This window comes from Macrobrachium nipponense, chromosome 2 (genome assembly GCF_015104395.2).
Source record: "Macrobrachium nipponense isolate FS-2020 chromosome 2, ASM1510439v2, whole genome shotgun sequence".
Taxonomy (NCBI): domain Eukaryota; kingdom Metazoa; phylum Arthropoda; class Malacostraca; order Decapoda; family Palaemonidae; genus Macrobrachium; species Macrobrachium nipponense.
The window spans coordinates 51,285,401-51,309,337 of NC_087201.1; the positions used below are offsets into that span (position 1 = coordinate 51,285,401).

The 23,937-nt window shown below is 45.9% G+C and overlaps 1 protein-coding gene across 2 annotated transcripts in view; it reads left to right on the forward strand.

The window, feature by feature from the left end:
• Positions 1–4,558: 4,558 nt before the first annotated feature.
• LOC135220569 (uncharacterized) overlaps positions 4,559–23,937 on the forward strand; it is a 106,485-nt gene continuing 87,106 nt past the window's right edge. For both annotated transcript variants that reach the window (XM_064257811.1, XM_064257812.1), the window contains exon 1: positions 4,559–4,674. The gene's annotated coding sequence lies outside the window, so the exon portion shown is untranslated. The remainder of the gene's footprint in view (positions 4,675–23,937) is intronic.

Sequence of the window (23,937 nt, forward strand, 5' to 3'; positions counted from 1 at the left end):
ACTTTGAATTGCCAGTGTGGTAATATTTCATTTGTGAAATTTAAGCTGTCAGGTCAAGCACTTGGTCACTTCAGCTACTCAGTGCGTGAGGTTAGATAGCAATATAGAGAGAGACTGTGGGAATGAAGTACTACAAGGATTTAAAAGTGGAATTGGGAGAAATCTCTGCATTAATAGATACTGGACAGCAATACTGAAGATAGGAAGAGGGAATAGAGGTAAAGTAAAAGGCTAAAAGTAGATGCAGCTATGGGTTGAAGTAACGCTGCAAAAAAAAAAAAAAAAAAAAAAAAAAACAGTATTAACTAGTGAGGTGCACCTCGATCCCCATATGGTAAGTCTAGAAAAACTTGCTGTATGGAATTTTTATTTTATATTATTTTATTATTATATTTGTAGATTGTATACAAACATTTTCCGACTTTAGCATTCATGTCTAAAATGGCAGCATATATGATTCTTGAAAACAAAAATTATTTTCCTGAAACGGGTACAAGCTTCAGCGAGTAGTCAGTGATCTTTTAGGCAATAATATTTTACTGAGACTGGTGCGTGCTGTGTCGTAATGATGGATGAAGCATATATGTGGCATCTTGGTCTCACTCAATCTTTACTCGGATTCGATATAGTTGTGCATGGACTATTTCTCAATGATTTGCTAGCCCGCTGAAATTGTTGCTGAAGCCTTTATGTACTGTATTTTGAAAGAACTCTTTGACTAACAGAAAGTACTATAAACAGCCTGAAAAATCTTACTCGTCTTATGAAACATTGTCACGCAATGTGTGAAGTGGGGTTCTATCTATGGGTTCTATAGTGAAGGGGACCTATGGTTATAGATTATTATTATTATATTTGGTCTATCACAGTCATCCTATTTGACTAGGCGGTTTTTATATTATTACCCCTGAATACCAAGAAAAAAGTTTGACATGAGAAAATCTCTCGAATATTTCATGTGGAGACAGACAGTACGTTTGAATAGAATGGTATCCTTCATAATAATTTGTAGCAGTGTATTGTATCATTGATTTGTGGTTGCTATGTTGTTTAAGCAGTGGATGAAATCTACATGTATAAGAAACTATCGCGTATGCGTAAAAAGTTTCTTAGCTTTGAAAAATTATGCTATCTCCGGTCTGGTTACCGTACATACCGCAACTGTTTCGAAGGGCCTGCCATAGCCATACCGGCACCGCCAAGGGAGAACTGAGTTGAAAAACGTGCTAGCTAAGTGTGTAGTTTTACCTTGGAACTTAATTTTCTTATTTTAATTGTGTCACATAATTGTTGGAGTCGATTTACGTTTTGTTTTCGTTGATCTCACGGAATCTTCGTGAAAAGGTAGTAAAAGCTAATTGTGCTAAACTCTATTCTATCCAAATCTCTCAAAACATAACATTAAATCGCACTGTAAAATGTAATTTTTTATAACTATAGGGTCATGTGTACAAGTACGACTATCGATGGGAAATCTGAATGTACAACAAAGCGAGCTGTATCTTTTCCTATGAGCCTTTTTGTACCAGAAAACACTGTCTATATTTACTGTAATGGAAATCTCACAAAAACACAAGCAAGCATAAAATACCTTCAAGCCTTTTGTTTACCACGGATTTGTATTAAAAATTATACAAAACCTGTATATCACTATGAGTCTACAATATAAGATTCAATATTTATATTTGAATTCACACCCCAGGACTAAATTCTGTAACTAATGAATTTAAAAATCCATGAAGTTTGTTAATAGAAGGTGGAACGGACGGCCAGATGTTTTTATTGAAGTATTGGAAGAAAAACTTTGGAATACGAATGAGCAAATATAAAAGTAGGAGGTCTCCCAAGTAGTAATGATGAATATAGAACTGGAATATAGAATTTAGGCCAAGGAACATCTAGCTGGTTATTTTTTCTTTTTTAGTAACAAGGATACAAACGCCTGTTCGTCAAAATACACGAACTGAGTAAATAGACCAAGAACGCTCTGACCCAAGCTCAATTGTTCTGGCATTGCTGAAATTTTTAAACGCCAAGAGAAGGTTGAAGAGATGTTCAGTGTAGCGAAACAATCTAATAAAAAGTTGTTTTAATATCATTTTTCTTGTCTGAGGGTGGTAATCAACAACCTGCACTTTTCCAACTGTGAATCTGTGACATCTGGAGTTAGTAAAATGTCAAAGGAGAGAGGAAATTTCTACTAAGAAGATGGATTCGTCTATATACGGGGTGGCATCCCTCTGGAAGGTGAAAGCAGAGGATCATTTTAACCGATACAAGAAAAGAGAAGACTATGCAGTTTTGCCGGATAAACAGAGGGAGAAGTACCTGAAGGCTCGCCTACGTGATGTAAAAAGAAAGAAAGAAAGACAAAAAAGCCCAGTTCTCCGAGGATAAATTATTGAAAAGAGCTGAAGATAAGGAATTCAAAGAAGTCGGGTGCAGGCTTTCATGAGATTATGACTCGGCACTCAAGTACTTTCAGGAAATGCCATGTCTTGAAGAACAGAGAACCCCTGCAGATTCAATTAGTACCATAAATGATAATGAGGATTCTAACTTCACGGGTGAATCAACTTCGGTCATTAGTCTAGACCGTTTAGAGCAAGGTCCATAGACCTTGGTCTAGTCTCTAGAGGATCTATTTATCACATATATATTGCTATCATTATAAAATCATTACTGTAACTAAAGCTTGCAAAATACAACCTAATGATGTATATATGAGCGGCTATAAAAATTGCAAAACATTCTCTCATAAGCGTTCTTTTTTCCTACCGCTGGAGTCACCATCAACGTCATCAAAGCAACCCTTGTCCATGCTTAAGACATTTCTAAAATCACCGATCTCACCAAATCTTCAGTCCCTCGACAGATTTATATTAGTGTAATCATGTATTCTCTTGTATCCGTCGTTCTTCTAAAGCTTTTTGTGTGTTCGTTTTAGATTATTAAGACTGCTAGCACGGGGTCTAGCTCAACAGCATCCCGTAACTTTTTTTCGAACAAAACCAAAATAGACGGCCGTATCCAAAGCACACGTGTTGCTTCTAAGAGAACTGTATATATTGACCCTAAAATTGAATTGTCTGGGGAAAAACCATCGACCCAGGAAGTACCGAGACTTTTGTTGTCATTTCGGGACACCCTCAGCAACATTATCGAGGGTTCAGGGTTACGTATCGACGCCATATGTTAAATGTTCATTACCACGTTACACTAGGAACCGCTTACTCGTTGACTTATTGATATTACTTCTATACTAGATTTGTTCATCCATATCCATAATTCATAAGTACAGAGTCTATGTGTCATTTAATGCAAACGAAGATACTTCCCGAGGGTTAAATCATTGCGGTTTGTGGGCCAAGGGTAACTTTCCCCCTTTATAAGCAATTTAAAAATAAACCCAAGCTTTAGTTAAATCACTTACAGGTATTATCAACCAAACAAGAATAACGACCATGTTTATAGTCACCACAGAATTAAAAAAAGACGTCCTTTCTTTGTTATAAACAAAGACAAAGGGAAAGTCATTAGAATGTTGTAGGCGAACAAATACATTCTCCAGTCTCAGCTGATTCTCCAGCTTTTGTTTATGTTGTCAGTTAAGCTCTTATAATCAATATGGTCAAATCGGCTTTGGTAATGATTGCAGTGACAAATAAATAAAAGTACTTTTGAAAAGAACCGAGAAATTTATTATAAATGTTTACAACGTACTTGCACTGAAGACAAGTGATCTGAGGATTAAAACCAATAATTCTCTTTAAACATTTAGAACTTCGCTTGACCAGTTACTAACGTAGGGAACGAACTTATTCACTCCTGATGATAATGAGAAGATGCAACGATGGTAGATTACTCAATTGAAATAAATTTTGCGTTGAATATGACAGCATTAAAATGAACTACAAAGATTTTCATCATATGCCTTTTACAGATATAATAAGGGGGACGTCTATCTATCAATCCCGCCTTTGGAGGTAATAAACAGTGACTTATGTACCTACATTGTTAGTCCACAGAAATGAATAGTAGCCATGATGGAAAAAGTCATAAGCTAATATCCGCTTACTGAGATATGCTGAGAGCTGGAGAGCTAATCCTTCTTTGAGCCACCCCACCTCACAAGAAAAAGTTTTAAGAAAAAATGGCCCACAACAACAAAATTACTAAAGAAAGACTGTCCATTTCAGCTCCTGTTTTGTGCCTCAATGCTTCAGGGAAATGTGGGCATGTTGATTGTGTTGAATGTTACAATAATATACTGTAATTACTTAGCAGCAAAAATTTCGGTTCAGGTTCCCGTTTCCTTTTAATTTTATTCGTGTAAAGAAATGTAAGTATACTAAACACACAAAAGTTTTGTTAAGAAAATTAAATTAATCATGTGTATTGTGAAGCATATTTTATTAATTATCTTATTTCAAAGCTATTCTTTAAAAACAACTTAAGAGAAAGGATTATAACGCCGAATTTTAGACGTCATCTCAGTGAAATAACAAGCAAATAAAATCGGAGCTCAAAATCTCAATCTTCTTAATATTTCTGGCATTGTAAGCGCCCGCCATTACGGGCTACTGACAAAGGCCCTAGAACTATTTGCATTTTTAACATCATGACGCTTTTATAACACAATTGTTTTATAGGATATTTGTTCCATATCCTAAGGTTAGTCTATTGTAATTAATATAAGTGTGTAAATGTATGTAACGTACCCGTAAAGTGTGCAATTGGTGGTATTTTGGTGGTGGTTTGTGGAGATTTTCGTTGGTGCTGTAGAAACTAAAAAAATAGATTAATTGCTTACTTTTACCTTGAATTAGCTGGTTTTACTTACAAATTCACGATTAGGAGCCATGTATTTACGTACGTTATATTTAGATATTGATAGTAATGACCACATAAAATCTCAAGAGTAGCTTGTGGTGATCTGGCTACTAGGTATGTTTATTGGATCATCACTTGGCATCGTTCTGGCCATCTGTACGTTCATCTTGTCCGTTGTCTGAGTTGCTCGGAAAACATGGACATAGCTAAAAGGTTCATTAATAGAAATATTATATGTAAACGTAATTAGTGGCTGGATAAGTTAGTAGAGATATTTCATGACGTTTTTCGTTGAAATTGTGACTAGGTAGGCCAGTGTAAGTGTAGCATAATTTTCCTTTATGCCATGCACATCTTCGTATGTCAATGGTTAGTCATATGAACGGCTAAGTATAGATTAAACTAGTTTAGACGATCCAGGCGTGATAGCAAGAATCATAGGAGATAGGTATATTAAATTAATTTCTATTTAAAATATTCTATGAGCTAAGGTATAGCCTAGGTAGTGATGAATGTGACACTATTCTTTCCCTTAGTATTTTAAAGTATGAAAGTCTACGTGATAGCTAGTAATCCTGGCAACATTTTAGGTAAATTTGGTACCTAAACTATAGGCTGATCTCACAGAGCTGAAGGTAGTATTAATCCCGTACGTTTTGTTTTTTCTTTGAACGTTTCTGTTATCAATTTTGGTTGCAAATTATTATTTTTAGAGATTAGTGAATCTCTGTTATAAACTAGTACGTATCTTACTAGGTATTAGGTAAGGGAGACCAGACTGAAAAAGTGGGGTTTATGGAGAGAGGTGATACCTAGTACTACTAATAGTGAAATATAAGATGTAGGATAAACAACCGCATCACCTGGCTCAATTCACCGACGATCACGGCATGCCACCCTCCGAAAAAGTACTTATAACGCGTCCTGACACTTGTTGGTGAGAGACGGAGCTAAAGACCTCTACTCTCCTTTCAAAGTAAGTATTTTCTCCAAAGTTAGAAATTAAGGCCAAATTTAAAGCATTAAACAGAGGGTAGTGAAAAGGGTGTCCAACGCAGTGCAAATCTCACCAAAACGCTCTCAAAATTTTTGCTTACGCTTAGTAAATATCTTAGAAGATTGGCGCCATCTAGATGTTTGTGGAGTCGCTTGTGTCAAGATACTTCCCATTTCCTGTGATAAATCCGCACACCACTTGTACCTGTAGATGCTGGTGCACTTTCATCACAACAATCGGAACACAGTCCCTAACTACAACATTTTTAAGGAAACTACTGTTTTGGTAGAAGAAGACGATGAAGCGTTCACTGGATAATTATTTAAATAAATAGTAAAACATCAATATTTTACATATTTATGGTGATTAATTTGAAAATATTCGTTATTGAAAAAGTAACTCGATTCTGACTCAAGTTTAAGTAATTATTTTTCGGAATTAGAACGTTCTTTTAAGTCCTGTATTATGACGTCACGACATCTTGACTTTCGAACCTATTGTAGATGAATTGCTATACTCAACTTTTTTGCAGAACAGTTTACCAGTTATTTATGCAGATTGTTATCAGCTATTCATGTAATTGTTATAATCGTAATGCGCACATATATCTTTATTATTTACTTTTTGGTTATATGAAGATGTTTTACTGCCGAATTACTGCCGTAGTGTGACGCAATCGCTTTCGGTTCCTGGGCCTCTGTCTGTTTTCGCACCATAAGAAATTAATGGGGCCGAATTTGTAATGACCAGAAAGTCGTTTAAAGAGGAAAGTTAGCATTGAGGGGCATATGTTTTGATTGAGAAAAACACAAATTTATACAATAGCCAGCTTGTAAAAAATACTTGATTACAAAAAACTTGATTGAAAACTAAGCAGCATACCTACTATGAGTTTCAGAGACAGTGCAAGCACGTTTTTGGCAATATTTCTTAAAGAACACTTGTATCAGAACGAGATTTTGCTATAGTGCATTACACCCAGTGCCGTAATTTATAAGGGTATTTTGAATCACTAATTGTAAAGAAAAACGACACTTGTCCTTGTACCAAGAGACAAAACTCCATTATCCAGAAATGGATACGAACACGCGTAAAAAGCTCCACCTACCCTCTCCCCCCCTCCACCGCCACCCCTGTCCTTTTTACTTCCTTCGCCTTCCTCTCTCTCTCTCTCTCTCTTCCTTCGCCTTCCTTTCTCTTCTCTCTCTCTCTCTCTCTCTCTCTGTTGCCAATTGGTGTGTTCACACTCCAAACTGGGTATAAGACTTACACAAAATGTGGAAATTGGTGAAATTAGCCTATGTATTGAAAGTATATATACATAAATATTGAAGCAATTTTATCATTATTGCATTACTATGACAACTAGAATTCATGGAAACGGTTTATAATAATGCATCGATGTATGTGTGAAGCTCCACTAATGTGGCAACGAGGATTTTGCCATTCTTAGTATGCAAACATTAAAGGTTACATTTATTTCTGGCATACAGATATTTAAAAAAATCAAAATACTAATATAGACTTAAATCAATGAAAAAAAAAAAAAATTATAATCCACTTGTCCGTAGTCTGCTCTGCTATGGTTTTTGGCAGCCAGATGTATGACCAGGTTAGAAACATTGGATTGTATCTACTTTAAAAATATCTGTAATTTTTCGGGGTAATTTGGTTGCAAAAAAGGGGTAATAGACATGAATTAATTAAACATTTTGAAATAACAAAGTAAAGTTGAACTAAATAATGAGTAAAGTAAACAATTAAGGGAATAAAACTATGCAGTGTTGTCGTCTGCTGTTCGTAACTGTGTTTGTGGAGTGCGCGCTTAGGAACCAGGAACAGCAATGTGGTTCAGGTGCAATGTGGAGTGAATTAAGACCAAAAGGTGTATAATAACAATCAAATAAGCACTGTGGAGTTTCAGTTGTGATGGCAGTAAGGATAAAACCACCGATTACAAGGTAAAAATGAATTCAGTTCAAACCATGACCCCGGGAATAAGAAGTTTCATAATTTCACTAATATAGGCAACAAAATGTTGTTTTATTGTGCTGATTACAACTGCAATCTTGATTAAGATCAATAAACGTTACATATGTACGCTAACATTGTTCATATGAGTGCTGGGAAAGATGGTGTCCATCCGTGACCAGACCCGTCCAGCCATACGATAGCCGCCATATTGGATTTCAAAACTGCCTTGAAAACATATTTTACGAAGAGCGTCACATGCTTATTTTAGTTTGCATGGGGCTTTCATATATCACATTATGTTGACGAAACTCCAATCTTTTGAATGGTATGCTTAGAGTTGTAATTGTATTCTGGTTTCACCAATTAAATATCGAGTGAATAAGACCCATCCAGCGTGATGATGGTGGATCATCCGTGATTGTTTACCTTATTTAGGTTAATTAGGGTAAATGACCAGACATCGACATAGTGGCCATTTCTCCCAGAACGTGGTCACTGCCCGGAAAAGCACTGGATTTATGCCATTATTTCATAATTTAAGAGAAAACACTACTTCATAGCAGCAAATTCAAGGACATTTTGGGAAGGTGGCCATGATCTGGGAGAGGTGGCTGCTATGTCGAGGCCCGGTCATTTGCCATATATATGTGGTCAAGGGCTTTCTCCCTTAACCCTCTTACGCCGACTGGACGTATTTTACGTTGACATTTTTTGTTTCCCCCTGTGCCGACTGGACGTATTTTACGTCTACTTACAAAAGTTTTTTTTTAAATTCACGGAAAAATACTTATAGGCCTACCAGCCTAAAACTGTTGAATCACGCGCCTTGGGGGATGCTGGGAGTTCACGGATCAAGGTGTTGTTTTGTTTACAATCGTTACGCAGGCGCACAAGCGCGAATTTCTTTCTTGCCGCACTAAAAAGTATCTGTGACACATCTCGGAAATTATTTTGTCACTTTGACATAATTTTTGTACCATTGTAAATTAGCCGTTACATGAAGTATTATAAATGAAAATGTGCACTTGTTCCGACACGGCATACAAACCTTCGGTCCTTTTACAATAGGAAGGTACTAGCGGCAGCTGGATAGGTCGTAAGCTTTCGAACAAGGGGTTCGGTAGTTAACTGCTTGTCCGACAGGCGCGCGCGCGCGACTGGGAGGTAAACAAATCACTTTTGCTTTCGGCCTCACAGCGAGTGGACGTGTGGTTTTTTCTTACGAACGCTCCTCCTGCCCTCTTCTCTCCCGCTTCCTCGTCGTTTGCTTTCTTGAGTATATGGTTGTGTTTTGTGTATGAAAGAATTCATTGTAAGTACAATCATTTCTCTCTTTTCATAATATTTGAAGTGTTTTTGATTAATGATGGAATCTCCTCGCCTCGCTACCCCACGGAGACTATGCCCGGGTACCGAAGGGCGTAAATGCGGGAAGTTCCGCTCTTTCCCGGAGATAGACCCTCATATTTTGTGTGCTCGGTGTCGGGGGCGCGAATGCACCCGAGCCGAGCCATGTGATGTTTGCAATAATTGGTCGGAGGCGCAGTGGACTTTGTATGAGGGCAGGAAGAAGCGAAGGCCTGCAAAGGAGTCGTCGGAAAGCGCTCCCGCGACTCCTTTGTGACGGACACTTCGTCTTCTTTCCTGCCGCCCGCTCAACTTCCACGTATCGCGCCTTCCCCTTCGGGTTTCTAGGTCCTTCTCCTCTCCTGACTTGTCGAGTGTGGAGGAGGGCGCTAGATACCCTGACGTTGAGTTGTACTCTGGGTCCTCTATTCGTTCGTCTTCGCGCGAACGGGTAGAGGATCCCCCTAATCACCCGACTTTTGCCTCCTCAGGTGCGGTTGCCAGCGAAGGATGACCTCGGACGGTAGTGGGCATCGTTGGGGCTGCAGGGCGTGCCGAGTGTCCAGGGGCTGCTCCTACCATCTCGCTGGCTCCGTGGCGGTCACCCATGCTACGGTCACGACCACCACCACGACCCTTACAACACCGGCTACGCTTCACCTCCTCACCTGGTGTACACCCCGCACGCGGTCTCTGTGACACCCACTACATCGGTGCAGGGGCCAGTCGCCGTACCTCTGGGGGAGTGTGATGCCGCCACCTGGGTTTGCCGTGCTGCCGCGACCGGACTTCCGTGTGCACCGAAGAGCTCCGCCCCTGGACCTCCCACCGGTACCTAGGATGTCTGTGCCGCTGGTCCGCCCATCTGGACCGCCTACACAGTCTGCCGTACCTGCCGTACCTGCCCAGCTGCTGTCCACGGACGTGACGTTGACCACTGCTGCCGTTCCTGTACCTGCTCCTGCTGTCTCTTCTGCCGTTCCTTGTGATGCCTGCACCTGCTGATGTTGTTCCTGTTCCTGGCGCCGCTGCTCCCGATGCTGATCTGTTCGGACAGGTGCGTCCGGGCCCTGTTGCTTCGGCAACAGCAGCCCGGCTCCGCTCCTGGATGACAGATCTGACGTCGGTCCTGAGGAGGTTGACGAAGAAGAAGAAGAAGAGGAGGAAGGTGTCATCGTCGTCTTCATCGTCTTCTTCGTCGTCGTCGTCGTCTGCCGCCTCGTTCCCCTTCTTCTTCTAAGGCTCCCCCGCCGAAGAAGAAGAAGGTCGCCTCCCCCCCCCTAAGAAGTCTCCTTCGGGAACTTCTAAGGGCCCGTCTCGCTCGGTGAGACGGGGGGTTCTTCCGCTGGTCACCCTGCTCCTTCTGGGGGCAGGACCCGTCTCTTCTTCCGCAAGGAAGAAGACTACGGGGACCAGAGGAGTGCCGGCTAACACCGACACTTCCTCACCTGCTGTCAGTGGTTCGGCCACAGCAGCAGGGTCCGTCTCGGCCTCTCGTTCGCGAGAGGTACCGAGTGTACGGTCGCCTAACAGCGGTCGTACAGCCAAGAACCAGACCTCTGAGTCCGCTCAGCGTCAGGTTCACGGCACGGAGCGGAAGACTGGTGACAGCCGCTCACGCGACTCTCACCAGACCAGCTCTCGCTCTCGCGGCGAGCAGCTGGCTACCCGGGCTGACGTGACGGTCCATGACCGGCCACGGGCTGAGGCTGGGAAGAGGTCCCCCCGTTCGCCGGCACCAGCCACGGCTGGTACCAGCGAACTGACGCACCGTGAGGATATGCACCGATCTCACCGTGACGGTGGAGCTCGCCGGTCGCCTGACCGTCACTCTCACAGAGAGCGATCGGGTACGGCGACCAGCACCAGCTCCTCTGACACACGAGACCGGGGCCGCTGTTCTCGGTCCAGCCGTTCTCCACAGCGGGACGGCTCGACTAGGTCTGCAGCTCGATCGCCACCGCGGGTTGGCGATCGCCTGCAGTCTTCCAAACCCGCTGGTTCTGCCAGCGAGCGAGAGGGAAGCGTCAGGTCTGCCTCTCCATACCTTCAACCTCCTCGGGTTACACCGGGAGGGGCGAGGTATTGAGGAGTGATCGTGAGGGGTGCGCCCCTCAGGATCCCACCACGTCGTCGTACGTACCAGGCACGGTTCTCGGGCCAGCCAGGTCGTACGCACAGGTGGTTGGAGGAGACCGAGAGGGGTCTGTCGCTGTTCCTCCCCTTGAGGGAGGAGGGTCTCGGGAGATGCTCCTGTTTGAGGGACTGGACGGTCCGACTCCGCAGGACGCAGTCACTCCTGAGATCCAGAGGAACTTTGCCGAGGTTATTGCGCTGATTCGTCAGCACAACGACCTCGCGGAAGGATCGCCGCTCCCCACCATCCGAGCCCACGTCCCGGCTCGAGTCGTTCTGGGGCCCGAAGAGGGAACCCAGACCGACGGTGGGTTTGCCGCGTTCTGAGCTTGCGGGACTCAGTGCTGGACCAGGTTGAATCGCTTGTCTCCGGACAAGACGGTTCGCTCAAGTCTGGCAGGTCGAGCAAGCTGCTTCCACCTCCTCTGCTGCGACAGCGGCGTTTTTACGTGCCATCTGAAGACCCGATGCCGCCCAAACAGGTGAACCCGGAGTTAGCCAGGCTGACTCCGGGTGTGTCTCTGCAGCAGCTCCTGTCCGAGAACCTGTGGTTCTCGCAGCAAGAGGCACTCGGCCTGGAAATCTACCGCCATGGCAGCTTTCCAGGCCGTCTCCTGGCTAGATCTGTGGTCCCTCACAGTATCTAAGGTCGCAGCCAACTCCGGGATTGAATTTCTTTCTCCCGAAGAGGACTCGTCCTTCAGGAGACTTTGCCAGTCTGGAGGAAGAGCCATCTCCTTCCTTGCCCACCAGACGGTGAACCTGTGGGCCAACCTGGTTCTCCGACGAAGGGACGCTGTCCTTACTCGGGTTTCCAGGGCGGCCGGGCGTGAAGCGGCGTTGGGACTTCGCAACGGACCTTTACGGAGTTCCACGTCTCTCTTCCCAGGAGAGATGGTGGACGCTGCGGTGGACAGACGGCGCACTGACGACAGTGGACCGTCTGGTTCACCAGGCAGTCTCGAAGGCTTCTGGGCAGCCTCGGACTGCGGCCAAGTCTAAGAGCTCGGCTAGCGCTTCCTCGGTGGCTAAGACTGGTAGCTGCGTCGAAGCCCCGGGAAAGACTCTGTCTTCTTCGACTTCTACCAAGGGGAGCCGTAACCAGCCCTCCTCCCAGCCCTCCTCCTCCCCCGTGGAGGCTTGGGAAGAAGTCGAAGAAAGGGGGGAAACGCTAGGGACGGCGTTCCCCCTCACCTGCTGCCGGAAGTGGGGGGGTGCCTGGCCAGCCATTGGGCAACTTGGCAGCGCTACGGCGCCGAGACCTGGATTGTAGATGTCCTTCGGGAGGGATATCTATTACCCTTCGAATCTCGGCCACCCCTCACCTCCAACCCGGTCCAACAGCAGTCGTATGTTCCAGGGTCATCGAAGGACGTAGCATTGAGACAGGAGATCAAGACCATGCTGAGCAAGAGAGCTGTAGAAATCGTCACGGATCAGTTCACCGGGCTTTTACAGTCGACTCTTCCTGGTGGAAAAGTCTACGGGAGGCTGGCGCCCGGTGATAGATCTCTCTCCCCTGAACCGGTTTGTTCGCCAGACCCGGTTCACGATGGAGACGGCACGTTCAGTGCTCGACTCCATCAGGGAGAACGATTTCATGCTTTCAGTGGACTTGAAGGATGCGTATTTCCAAATACCCATTCATCAGTCCTCCAGAAAGTACCTCCGCTTCATCCTCGACGGGACGGTGTACCAGTTCAGGGGCACTTTGCTTCGGTCTCTCAACCGCACCCAAAGGTGTTCACGCGAGTGTTCACTCTGGTGTACTGCTTGGGCCCATTCGCACGGGATACGTCTGATGAGGTATCTCGACGATTGGTTAGTCCTGGCGAGCTCCCGCTCGCAGTTGCTACAGGACAGGGATCGACTGCTCGAGTTCTGTCGCGATCTGGGGATCGTTGTGAACTTCGAAAAGTCCGATCTCGAGCCCCAAGCAGAGGATGAAGTACCCTGGGTATGCTGATCGACACGGTAGCAGGGCGAGTCTTCCCCGCAGACTCGCGATCAGCAGATTCAGGGAGGCAGCCACCAGTTCCTGTCTCGGCAGGAACAGGTAGCTCAGCGATGGCAAGTCGTGATCGGACACCTGTCGTCACTCGAGAAGTTAGTCCCTCACGGGCGTCTTCACCCTGTGCGGTCTCTTCAGTGGAGACTAAAGGAGAGTTGGTCACAGGCGACGGATCCCCCAAGCTTTCCAGTGTCACTGACACAGGAGGTGAGGCAGGACCTAGCCTGGTGGCTGGACGACAGGAACCTCTTAAGAGGAGTGCCTCTGCGCACTCCCCCCCCGGCCCCCCGGACATGCCAGCTGGTTCTCAGACGCATCGACCGAGGGATGGGGCGCACACCTGGAGGAGTTGCTGACTTCAGGAGTGTGGGACGAGAACGACAAGCACCTTCACATCAATGTACTGGGAACTCAAGGCAGCGTTCCTCGCTCTCCAAGAGTTCCAGGACCGCTTGATGGGACACTCAGTGGTGTTGATGTGCGACAACACCACGGTGGTGGCCTACGTCAACAAACAGGGGGGCCTAGTGTCTCTCCCGTTGTACCAGTTGACTCGGCAGGTGCACGAGTGGGCCGAGGCACACTCAATAGAGCTGTCGGCACGCTACATTCCAGGGCAGGGAAGAGGAACGTAGTAGCAGACACGCTCAGCCGTCGGGATCAGGTGATAGGGACCGAATGGTCTCTACACCAGGACGTGGCGGAAAGGCTCTTCGACCTGTGGGGGCGACCAGTCGTGGATCTGTTCGCCACCCGCACAACAGGAAGCTCCAGGTGTTCTTCTCGGCCGTGCCGGACCCATGGGCAGCTGCAGAGGACGCTCTTCAACACCCGTGGGACAACCTCTTCGTCTATGCCTTTCCCCCGTTCAGCCTGATTCGCAAGGTGATCAGTCGAGCACTGGTCACCCCGAATCTCAGGATGATCCTGGTGGCTCCCAAATGGCCCACAGGCCATTTGGTATCCGGACCTGCTGGCTCTTCTCGCAGGAGAACCGAGAGAGATTCCCCCTTGGCACAAACCTTCTCGCCCAAGCCACACGTCGAGCGGTACCACCGAGCAGTCCAGTCCCTACGTCTTCACGGCTGGCTGTTATCCACCATCTCTTGCGAACGAGAGGCTTTTCTCGTAGCGCAGCAACAGAGATGGCTGGAAACGTCCGTCAGTCCTCTGCAGCTGTGTACCAGGGGAAGTGGGCCGTCTTCTGTTGGTGTCGTAGACGGGGTCTATCTCCTCTCAGAGCCACTCTTCAGCAGGTAGCGGATTTCCTCGTTTTTCTTCGCCGAGAGAAGCTCCTCTCAGTCCCCACAGTCAAAGGATACAGAGCCGCCTTGGCGCTCGTCCTGAAACTGAGGGGATTGGACATCTCGAACTCGTTTGAGATCTCCTTGCTTATGATGGCAGCTTCGAAAGGTTCTTGCCCACCCAGGGAACTCAGGCCCCCTGTGTGGGATGTGACTCTCGTACTTAGGAGTCTGACTCGAACGCCGTTCGAGCCACTCCGAGAGTCGTCAGACAGGGATCTGATCCTCAAGACCCTCTTCTTGCTGGCCCTGGCATCGGCGAAGAGAGTAGGGGAACTTCATGGTCTTTCCTATGATGTACGACACTCCAGGGGATGGGGATCCGTGACGCTCGATTTCGTCCCGAACTTCGTTGCGAAGAATCCAGAAAACCGTCGATCCCTGACGACAGGTTCGAGTCATTCACGATTCCCTCCCTAATGGACTTCACCGATAATGATGCGGATGAGATGCTGCTTTGTCCTGTGAGGGCGCTACGGCGCTATCTGAAGAGAACTCGACACCTCAGGCCTGAGTGTCGACGCCTCTTCGTTAGCACCGGGTCACCAAGAAAGAAGTATCCAAGAACACTCTTTCATTCTGGCTGCGTGAGGTCATCAGGAGGGCGTATGAAGCTGATGGTAGTGAACGACATCCGTACGTCCCGTCCCGAGAGCGCCACGAAGTCAGAAGTATTGGCCCCTCGTTGGCGTTTCGTAAGAACTTCTCCGTGGCGCAGGTCCTGAAGGCAGGGGTCTGGTCTAACCAGACTACTTTACGTCCTTCTACCTTCGGGATATTGCCCACAGGTCCTTGGATACCTTTTCCTTGGGACCCGTGGTGGCTGCTCACAGTTGTGTAGCAACCCAGACCCTCGCAGGCTGAAACAGCATCGAGTCCTGGTGTGACTGTGTGGATGGATGTGTGAATGAGTGAGTGACTGGCTCCCTCTTCCCGTCTTTTCCTCCTCCTCTACCTGTGGGCAGAGGGCCACGGTCGTCACTACGCTGGATGAGGACGAGATGCAGGTGAGCTATATGACAGAGCCCCATCCTATCCCTTTCACTAGGGATAGGAGCAGAATATCCACCACTTCCTTCTACAAGGGGGGGAAGTGGATGCCTACAAGAGTCAAACCCATGACTTTATATTTGCTCCTGTACAGGAACAAGTTCTTACATTGCTGGTACGAAGAGATACGCTTGCCTCTCTCTTAGTACTCGGTCCGAGAGGTCTGACCATTGATCCTGCGGTGCACACCCGATCAATCGGACAGAGGCTTGGATCCTCCCTCGCTCTTACGACCAGGGAGGCTTCCAAGGTTGGGCGAACACCAGTCTGTTCACAAAAGACTCAGATTCCTCCCACCAAGAAGTGAGTGTTCCTATTGTAAAAGGACCGAAGGTTTGTATGCCGTGTCGGAACAAATGACAATTTGTCCAAAATTGCATTTTTCCTAACTATACAAACCTGAGGTCCTTTTACACATAGCCCCACCTCATGCCACCCCTCACTCTGCAGTTTTTTGCTTGGGCCAAAAGCAAAAGTGATTTGTTTACCTCCCAGTCGCGCGGAGCGCGCCTGTCGGACAAGCAGTTAACTACCGAACCCCTTGTTCGAAAGCTTACGACCTATCCAGCTGCCGCTAGTACCTTCCTATTGTAAAAGGACCTCAGGTTTGTATAGTTAGGAAAAATGCAATTTTGGACAAATTGTCATATTTTTATGTAGAATACAACAATAAAATAGTCATGATTGTAGCTTTTATCAGTTTTGAGATATTTTCATATAAATAACGATAATTGCCAAAATTTCAACCTTCGGTCAACATTGACTCTACCGAAATGGTCGAAAAACGCAATTGTAAGCTAAAACTCTTATATTTTAGTAATATTCAAGCATTTATCTTAATTTTGCAACTAATTGGAAGTCTCTAGCACAATATTTCGATTAATGGTGAATTTATGAAAAAACTTTTTCCTTATGTGCGCGCGGTAACTCTTCCGAAAAAAATCATACATGATTGTGGTAATGTTTGCACCATTTTAAAATTAGCCGTTATATAAAGTTTTATATATGGAAATGTGCGCAATTTCATGCACAATACAACTAAAAACAACCCATGGTTGTAGCTTTTATCAGTTTTGAGATATTTTCATATAAATAACGATAATTGCCAAAATTTCAACCTTCGGTCAACTTTGACTCTACCGAAATGGTCGAAAAACGCAATTGTAAGCTAAAACGCTTATATTCTAGTAATATTCAAGCATTTACCTTCATTTTGCAACAAATTGGAAGTCTTTAGCACAATATTTTGATTTATGGTGAATTTATGAAAAAAATAACATTTTCTTTACGTCCGAGCAGTAACTCTTCTGAAAAAATCATACGTGTGATTGTGGTAATGTTTGCACCATTTTAAATTAGCCGTTACATAAAGTTTTATATATGAAAATGTGCGCAATTTCATGTAGAATACAAAAAAAATAATTGAAGGTTGTAGCTTTTCTCATTTTTGAAATATTTGCATATAAATCACGATAAATAGAAAAAAAACCATGTTCGGTCATCTTTGACTACCGAAATGGTTGAAAAACGCAATTGTAAGCTAAAACTCTTACAGTCTAGTAATATTCAGTCATTTATCTTCATCTTGAAACAAATTCGAAGTCTCTAGCAAAATATTTAGATTTATGGTGAATTAAAAAAAATCTTTCCTTCCCTCCGCGCGCGGATTCTCCACCACAAATCTCCGAAATGCGTACGTACCATTCTCGGAATATTTGCTCCATTTCATATTAGGCATTTCATAGAGTTTTATATATGAAAATGTGCGCAATTTCATGTAGAATAAAACGAAAAATATTTGAAGGTTGTAGCTTTTCTTATTTCTGAAATAATTGCATATAAAAAATATATATATATATAAAAAAATTCAACATTCGGTCAACTTTAACTCGTCAGATATGGTCGAAAACTGCAATTGTAAGCTAATACTCTTACAGTATAGTAATATTCGTCATTTGTCTTCATTTTGAAAGAAATTGGAAGTCTCTAGGACAATATTTAGTTTTTATACATTTAACTTCCCTGCCAGATATATACTTAGCTATAGACTCCGTCGTCTCCGACAGAATTTCAAATTTCGCGGCACACGCTACCGGTAGGTCAGGTGATCTACCGCCCTGCCCTGGGTGGCAGGACTAGGAACCATCCCCGTTTTCTAATCAGAATTCTTCTGTCGCCGGACCACAAACATTGTTGTTGGTTCCCTCTCGATTAGTTTTCTTTTTTCACCGGCAATTGATCTTCTTGACCGACTTTTGGTGATGTATCTGGATTGTTGGATTGGCATACGCTTTTGTGGAATGTTTTGTGGACTTGATTTTGGATTTTTCTTTAAATACGTCTGACTCTGGTATGGTTGTGAGACGTTGTGTGAATGTAGGCTATAAGGTGAGGTTGCCGAAAGCTTCGGTAGACCCTCACACGGTATGCAAGAGGTGCAGGGAGTATGAATGTTCTTTTACTAATACTTGTAAAGAATGTGAGAACTTAAGTGAGAACGAATGGAAGTATCTAACTAATTATTTTAAAAAAGTTAGAAAGAGAAAGAGCGAGGAAGGCTTCTCATAGAAGTTTAAGTAGTTCTAGATCTGAACTAATTCCAAGCGTGGGATCTTCCCCAAGGGTAAGTATTGCTACTTCTCCTTCCATTGCAGCCCCTTCTCCTATTGCAGAACCTGTAGATCCAGCGAAGATCTTGCGGATCTAAAAGCAGCCTTCAAAATAATGGAAAACAAAATGGCTGCCATACAAGGTAAGGCTAGTGATTTGTCATTAGACAGTGATATAAGTGTCCCCAGTGTAGTGGAGGGGGCATCTGGTCGGCTCAGCAACGCTCCTAGGTCTAGACCTCTTCCAAGCTCACATGCCCAGAGAGAAGGAATGTCGAAAGCCGAAAAGGAGGTTGGTGGAGAATCCCCACCGATCAGGTGTCCCTTCGGCGGTTTCTGTGACACCCCAGACTGCCAAGGACAGCTATTGTAAAAGCGTCCTACGTGAGTGTTTCTCGTCGTCGGGATCTTCATCACCGAGACGTGATTGGAGAGATTCCGATCGATCTCGGCCTCTCAAGAGGAGTTGGAGGGCGCCGACTATTGACTCGAGCCCTGGAAACTTCCCTGAGGAGTCTCCATCGGGAGTTAAGAAGGCGAGAAGAGCCATTCTTCCAACCAGAGTGAGAAAGGATTGGCAGGAGGTGGCAGGCTATGGACTCCTCCTCCTTCCCCTCCTCCCGAAGAGGATAAAGAGGAGGCTACAAAGAGGTTCATGATGGCGATGCAGGAGCAGATTTCGTCATTTGTAGGAGTCCTGTCAAAGGGAGCCTCCTAGAAGGAAAGACACTTCCCTTCCTATTAAAAGATCCTCCAGACGTATGGAGGTATCTACCTCCAGGATCGATACTCCTACCCGAGGTTAGGTTTCCTGTACGAACCTGGATGAAACAATCAGACGTCTGGCCACGCCAGGAGTGAGGAGTCCACCCAGGAGGCAGGAGCCAAGAGCCAGTGGAGTCAACCAGGGAGGCAGGAGCCAAGAGCCAAGAGTGTGGAGGCATCTAGGCCAGGCAAGAGCCAGAGGCAGAGCAAGGAGGCCCCAAGAGCAAGGAGCCAGAGGCAGAGCCAAGAGCCAAGGAGGCCAAGATCCAGGAGTAGGAGCAGGAGGCGGAGCCAAGAGCCAGGAGGCAGGAGACAAGGAGCCAAGAGGCAGGAGGCAAGAGCCAAGGAGGACAGAGCCAGAGGCAAGAGCCAGAGGCAGAGCCAGAGCCAGAGGCCAGGAGACAAGGTGGCCAGAGCAGGAGACAAGAGGCAGGCAAGCCAGGAGTCCGGAGTCCGGAGTCCAGGAGGCAGGAGTCCCGGAGTCAGGAGGCAGGAGTCAGGAGTCAGGAGGCAAGAGTCAGGAGCCAGGAGGCAGGAGTCAGGAGGCAAGAGTCAAGAGCAGGAGTCAAGAGTCGGGGACTCGTCCTGGAGGTTATGACTCTTCGCCAAATGGGAGCTCCTCTCCTTCAGAACATAGGAGGTCTTGGAAGGACTCTTCCTCAAAACGGGAACGTTCTCCTTTGTCGGATCGAGGGTTAGACGAGTTGTCTGACGACGATCCTCCTGCTAATGAAGGACTTTCTAGTTACAAAGTCTTGGCCTCTTTACTTCTACAAGAGTTTGGAGATTCTTTTAGTCCTGCAGCTCCTCCTTCTCCTCGTTCGCTCTTTTCGAGCTCAGCTACGGCAAAATCGTCGGCCTTCTTGGAAATGAAGCCTGCGATGTCAATGAAGAAGGCACTCCATTCTTTAGATTCTTGGATGGACAAGAAGAAGGAGTTAGGAAAGACGGTATTCTGCAGGCCTCCTTCCAGATTGCACGGGAAGAGAGGTATTTGGTATGGGACAGGAGAGACTATGGGTCTTTCTTTACCCGCCTCTGCAGATGCCGACTTTGCCATGTTAGTGGAGGCCTCTAGACGTCACTCCTTAGGATCGGTCAGAGCGACGTGGAGCACTTCAGAGTTGAACCACTTGCTAAAGGGACTTTTGTCACTTTAGAGGAGTTCAATTTTCTGGATTGGTCGCTCGGAGTTCTGGCCAACAAATCTAAGGATCCGGAGTTTCTGGAGAAACCAGAAATTCTCCATAGCGTGCTGTCCTGCATGGACAAGGCAGTACAGGACGGTTCTGGTGAAATGGCTTCACTTTTCGGTGCTGGTCTCCTGAAAAAGAGATCAGTGTATGGTTCCCTTTTATCGAAAGGGGTTTCTCCGAGCCAGAGGACTGCCTTACTGTTCGCCCCGCTATCTGATCATCTGTTTCCTTCTCAGTTAGTCAAGGATATATCTCGCTCACTAACTGAGAAGGCGACACAAGACCTGCTTACTCAAACGTCCAAGAAAGGACGACCGGTAGTGGAGACGGTTCAGAAGGAACCTCGTCCTACGCAGCAGCCCTTTCGTGGAGCAAGAGATCGAAGTGACTTGTTGCTCCTCCAAGCACCAGTGGGCGCCAGACTCCTGAATTTTGCAGGAGTATGGGAATAAAGGGGAGCCGACCCTTGGTCAGTGTCGGTCCTGAAGAAGGGATAGTAATCCCCTTCGACGACAACAGCCCCTACATCTACGCCTCGGGAACTGTCAGCGAGGTACAGAGACACGTTAATGCGAAAGACTCTCCTTCAGATGGTGGAGAAAATGTGGGAAAAAGAGGCCATCGAACTGGTACAAGATCCACACTCCCCGGGATTTTACAATCGCCTTTTTCTAGTACCAAAGGCATCGGGGGTGAAGGCCAGTTCTGGACGTAAGCGCTCTGAATCGCTTCGTAACAGAAAAAGAAGTTTCGTATGGAAACGTCCGCCCTGTCATGTCGGCGCTTCGCCCAGGAGATTGGATGGTCTCTCTGACCGGCAAGACGCCTATTTAATTCCAAGTTCCCATTCACCATCAGTCAAGAAATATCTTCGCTTGTGATAGGAGACAAGATCTTTCAATTCAGAGCTCTGTGCTTCGGGCTGTCTACAGCCCCACAAGTATTCACCAACCTGATGGCGAATGTAGCAAGATGGCTTCACCTAGAGAGGATAAACATCTCCCTCTACTTGGACGACTGGCTGATCAGGGCCAAGTCGAAGAGTCAGTGCTTGGAGGACTTGGAAGTAACAATGAACATATAGATTCGCTAGGGTTGCTCGTCAACCTCGAGAAGTCACAACTGATCCCCAGCCAGAACTTGGTCTATCCGGGGATTCAGATGGATTCTGGGGGTTTTCGGGTATATCCTTCGCAAGAAAGAATCGCTCGAGGTTTGTCGAGAATCTCAAGCTTCTTAGAGAGAAAGGACAGCTCAGCGAGGGATTACCTGAGCCTATTAGGGACCCTGTCCTCATTGGGAAAGTTCTTCTCGCTAGGGAGACTTCACCTTCGCCCTCTTCAGTTTTTCCTCAAAGAGGTGTGGAACTGGAAGACGGGTCAACACTCGGACATCTTCCAACTCCCACAAGAAGTAAAAGATCTTCTGAGGTGGTGGATCCCTCAGCTTCAGAAAAGAACGAAGGCTTATCGCTTGCTCTGCAGAACCCAGACCAAGTGTTGTTTACCGTCGCTTCGGAGTCGGGATGGGGAGCGAAGTTGGGAGTAAGGGAGGTGTCAGGCTCCTGGACAAAGGAACAGGTGTCCTGGCACATCAATTGCAAGGAACTTGTGGCTATACACCTAGCCTTAAAGTCCTTCGAGAAGATAGTCAGAGACGGTGTAATACAGATCGACTCAGACAACACCACGGCTCTGGCTTACATAAGAAAGCAAGGAGGCACGCACTCGTTCTCCCTCTATCAGTTGACAAACACCTGTTAACCTGGACGGAAGAAAGAGGCATAACTCTCCTCACAAGGTTTGTTCAAGGAATAAGAATGTGAGAGCGGACAGACTGAGCAGGAGTAACCAGGTCCTTCCCGCAGAATGGACTCTTCACGAAGAAGTGTGTCGAAGTCTCTGGTCCCTGTGAGGGAGACCTCACATAGACCTGTTTGCGACGTTCCTCTCCAAAAGAATAGAGACCTTTTGCTCTCTAGTAGAGGATCCGAGAGCCTTCACAATAGACGCGTTTCTTATGGATTGGTCGGGTGTGGACGCTTACGCCTTTCCCCCGTTCAAAATCCTGGGGGAAGTGCTCAGGAAGTTTGTAGCTTCAAAGAGCAAGAAGTTGATACTCATAGCCCCATTTTGGCCAGCACAAAGGAATGGTTCTCGGTAGGTAGCTGGAGTGGATAGTGGGACTTGCCCTATCCCCAGATCGATTTCCAAACACGACACGATCTACTCAGACAACCCCACTTCGAGAGGTTTCATCACAACCTCCCAGGTCTCGCTCTGACTGCCTTTCGACTATCGAAAGACTTGTCAGAGCGAGAGGCTTTTCTCGCGAGGCTGCGGGCTCTATCGCTAGAGCCCGCAGAGCTTCGACGAGAAGAGTATACCAGTCGAAGTGGGAAGTCTTTAAGAGGTGGGGTAAGGTTCAGAAGCTGTCCTCCTCCAGTACCTCTATAGTGAATATTGCCGATTTCCTCCTCTTTCTGAGAAAGGAGTCACAACTATCTGTCTCGACAATAAAAGGATACCGAAGCATGCTGTCTTCGGTTTTCAGGAGTCGAGGCCTAGACATTGCTAACGACAAGGTCTACACGATCTAATTAGATCTTTTGAGACGTCGAAAGCAGCTACTCCTAGAACACCTAGTTGGAATCTAGACGTGGTCCTGAAATTCCTTTCATCGGACAAATTCGAACCTTTATATCTGGCGTCCTTCCGCGACGTCACTAGGAAATGCTTGTTCTAGTAGCTCTCGCTACAGCCCAAGAGGACGAACGAATTACACGCTCTGGATTCCACGGTGGGGTTCAAAGGAGATGCGGCCATCTGTTCTTTCCAGACAATGTTTCTGGCAAAGAACGAAAACCCATCAAAACCTTGACCCAGAAGTTTTGAAGTAAAAGGCCTATCTAACCTGGTAGGCAGAGAGATATAGAGATCTCTCTGTCCAGTGGGAGCTCTTAAATTCTATTTAGAGAGGAAGAGACAGATGGGAACTTGTCAACAAGGTCTTTGGTGTGCAGTGAAGAACCCCAAACGACTCATGTCCAAGAACGCCTTGGCTTTCTTTGTGAGAATCGTTATTACGGACGCTCACAAGAACTGCTCGGAGGAATCCTTCGGTCTTCTAAAAGTCAAGACGCATGAAGTAAGAGCAGTAGCAACGTCTTTGGCGTTCCAAAAGAATATGTCTCTGAAGAATATTATCGAGACTACATATTGGAGGTGCAATTCAGTGTTTGCATCTCATTATCTGAAGGACGTGAGAGTGACCTATGAGAAGTGCTTCTCGCTAGGTCCTTTTGTATCAGCAGATACAGTACTGGGTCTTGGAGCAAAGACTGATCCTTAATTTTGTAATGAAAGTGTAATTATGTTTCGAGTTTTTTGGTTGTTTGTGAGGAGTTCGGGGATGACTCCTTACAATCTTAGAACTAACATGGATGTTAGGATCAGGTGATCGGGATCGGTTTTGTGCTCCTTGAACAAGGTGTATTGTCATGTAAGTGGAATAGCACCCAATGACAAAGGCCTTTAGGCTCTGCCGAGTAAGTGGATAAGACCCCATTGGCAGACCCACAAGAACTCTTAGCCATAGATCATTATCTCGCTGAGGCTCTTGAGGCTAAGCAGACTACAAGGCAGTAGCCGCGAAGTCTTCAGCCTAATAAGGTAGGAACCAAGGTTTATAAATACCTACAACATATGTTGTTTAC